The sequence below is a fragment of the Cebus imitator genome, unplaced genomic scaffold (genome assembly GCF_001604975.1).
Source record: "Cebus imitator isolate Cc_AM_T3 unplaced genomic scaffold, Cebus_imitator-1.0 Scaffold527, whole genome shotgun sequence".
NCBI classification, from domain to species: Eukaryota; Metazoa; Chordata; class Mammalia; order Primates; family Cebidae; genus Cebus; species Cebus imitator.
The window spans coordinates 391,955-395,004 of NW_016107842.1; positions in this window are offsets into that span (position 1 = coordinate 391,955).

Here is a 3,050-nt window from a genome sequence, read left to right on the forward strand (position 1 = left end):
ATGCAGAAGCCCAGTTCTCTTGATTCCTAGTCAGAAGCTAGATAAAATACAGGCTGCTGGAGGAAGTTGGAGAATAAATGACTATACTGTACTTGTTGGCTCTACTGTTTCTGGTATAACTTCAGGCACAATGGAATCCACCTGACTTGACCTAAGGGAAAGGCTGAGTGAATCCCTACTTGGCCTTGTTTGAAACACCAAGGAGGCACCAATGGCTGATCAGTGCCCCTTCCATCATCCTCTGCCCAGCCATGATAAGGAAAGCCTTCTGTTGAGATGGAGGAATGTTAGTTCAACTTTGTAGCATCTGATGTGAAGTTTGAGGGCTTTGTTCTTTGGGATCTACAAAGTGCTTTGTCTAATTCCTGCAAAGTGGAAAAGACGCAGCCCATTTCCATTCCTCATTCCAGGTTCATGCTTAGGAAAACTGGTAACATTCTCTTCGGCAAAACAATTTCCTTAATGATTCCTTAACAATTTCCTAGGATGAACCTTGAACATGTTTAGCTCAGCCTTTCAGATATTTATTCTTTAAATTACCATCCTGTCAAAATTGCCTTTGCCCACTGATCCAGAATCACCAAGGCAGTTGTCATGATGCCTCCCAGGACTGTGGATGACTGGGCAAACTGGTAGTGACCCATTGGCTCTGCTTCACACACACACACACAGGCACATATATGTACACATGCATATATTTGTGCACAACTATAACACATAGAAACATATACATATGCACATGTTTACATACACACATATCACAAATGTGCAGATACACATACACATGCACACCACCTTTTACAATACGCCCGACACATTTGAGGCACATTGAAATGCCTTGGCAAGCCCAATCCTATGGTTCTGTAAGGTTTGGCAGGCCAAGGGCTTCAGATGTCTGCAGGATACCATTGAAAAAATGTTATCTTCCCTTTCTATATGTTTCTTGTGCATGAGCATAGCTAAGAGCAGGTAAAATATCCTTTAATGAAAAAAAACCTGGAAACGTGAATGTGCCTTGCAATTTAAAAATTGTTAACAGCTTCATAGTGAGAAAACTGCATTTGTTAGAATTTTCCAAGTCATAAGCAAGAACAGCATAGACCCAAAGCCACAGAGATCTCTCCCAAGGTCTGGAATTGTGGAAATTTATTTAGAATATTTGCTTGGTGATCCAGAGAAAGGGGAAAGAAGTGGGGAAGGACATATGGGGTGGTCCCGCCATCTTGCCAACTCCTCATCTTAGGAAGAAGTGGGCAGTTTCCATTTATCCCTAGCATCAGTTTGATGGGAAAACTGGTGAATTTCATTCACCTCAAGGAAAGGAAGTGCCATGCATGGAAGCCTGGTGATAGGCAACATCCATTTAGGAAAAGTCACACAAGCAATAGAAGAACTACCCAAGACTAGAAGCTTATACCAGTCATATTCATATTCTCTCTCTCTCTCTCTCTCTCTCTCACACACACACACACACACACAGTAGTTGGGAGTAGACATTAAGAGGAACCCTAGTACAGTTCCCCCCAAAATATCTTGCCATACACTATAACAGGGAAAAAATAATTATTGAGAAGCTGAAAACAACCAAATCTGTGAAGAATGACTGAATATATGAGCTGAGAATAATGTAAGTTTTTCTGGATTCTCTATAAGATAAAGGTATAGAGCCTGAATCTATGCTTTTCTAAATAAAGGAACCCTCACATTTTCTTTTGAATTTTTGACCTGTAATTCCTCTTCAGCAAGTTAGAATACACGCAAGCTCTTTTCCTATTGCCTACAATCCCATAATACAACCACCCACTATTTGTTATGGTTTATACTCGGGCTTAGAACCCATGAGCAGAATTATTGAATTATTGAATGCTAGGCCCAAACAAAATAAATTTCAGCTTGGTTTTAGTAATTTCTTGATCAAACTTCTCTCATTTCTGTAAATGTGCAAATATTTCAAACTTGTAAAAAGTATGTCTACATAGCCAATGCTCTTAGTATTTTTAACATCAAAGATAACTTCTGCCAATAATTAATGACAAAATAGTCATTATTCTTCGATGTTCCTTTAACAGTCCAATTGTAGTAGGTGAGAAAACAAAAAAAGAAGAAAAGCTATGTTGAATATTTAGTAATGTTGGAAAAGATCCTCACCCTAGACATAAATTAGTTTAAACATTTAAACATGGCCCCTCTCTTATTGTCATTGCTAGTTCCTGAAATTGCATATTATTTTGTAAAGTTTTGGGCTAAATCACAATAAATTTTTAAGTTGCTTCCATGGAAATAGATCATAAGACCACAGCTTGACAATCAAAGTAACCATTAATTCAGTATTCAGAAATCTTATCACCTATTCCTCCAGAAAGAACCATAGTTATATTGTGTTTCACAGTATTTTAGTTGGGTTTCTTCACACTAGGCAAATGGGTGATTCTGGTCATAATAAACTATTTTCAAACTAGGAAAAAGTATCAAAATGCTAGAGCACATAATGAGTTCAGCTTCGTCAGTTTTGAGACAGATAAGCATAAAACCCTACTAGAAAAACATAACAATGAAACTTAAGAGCTTTACAAAGTGTGAGTCATGTCACTTTTCTCCATGACAGGCAGCATGTGCTCAGGTGGAGTTTAATCAAAAATGTACCCAGAACAATCTCCCACAAAGAGTTGTAATACTTTGCATCAAGGGGCATTAATAAATTATCATTTTTACCTAAAGTCAAGAGACACACAGGCCTTTTTTGGTGCCCCTCTACATTGTCATAGCAAGGCCCTTCTGAACATTAACAAGCCTAGATGTTTATACCGCTTATTTGCAGTATCTATACAGGAATCGTTCATGAATATAAACAGAAATGTTTTATCTGAAGAGGCTGTGTATGCCAACCTAGACCCCTGCATTTCTTTATAAAAATAAGACTAAACTTGTTACATTTGAGGCAAATGTGTACAGTATTTTTTTCCTTTTAAAGATAGTTTAAAAAATCAATGTAATAACAAATGGCCAAGTCTTTCAAAAAAAATTCCTGTATTTTGTACTACTTGAGTTTC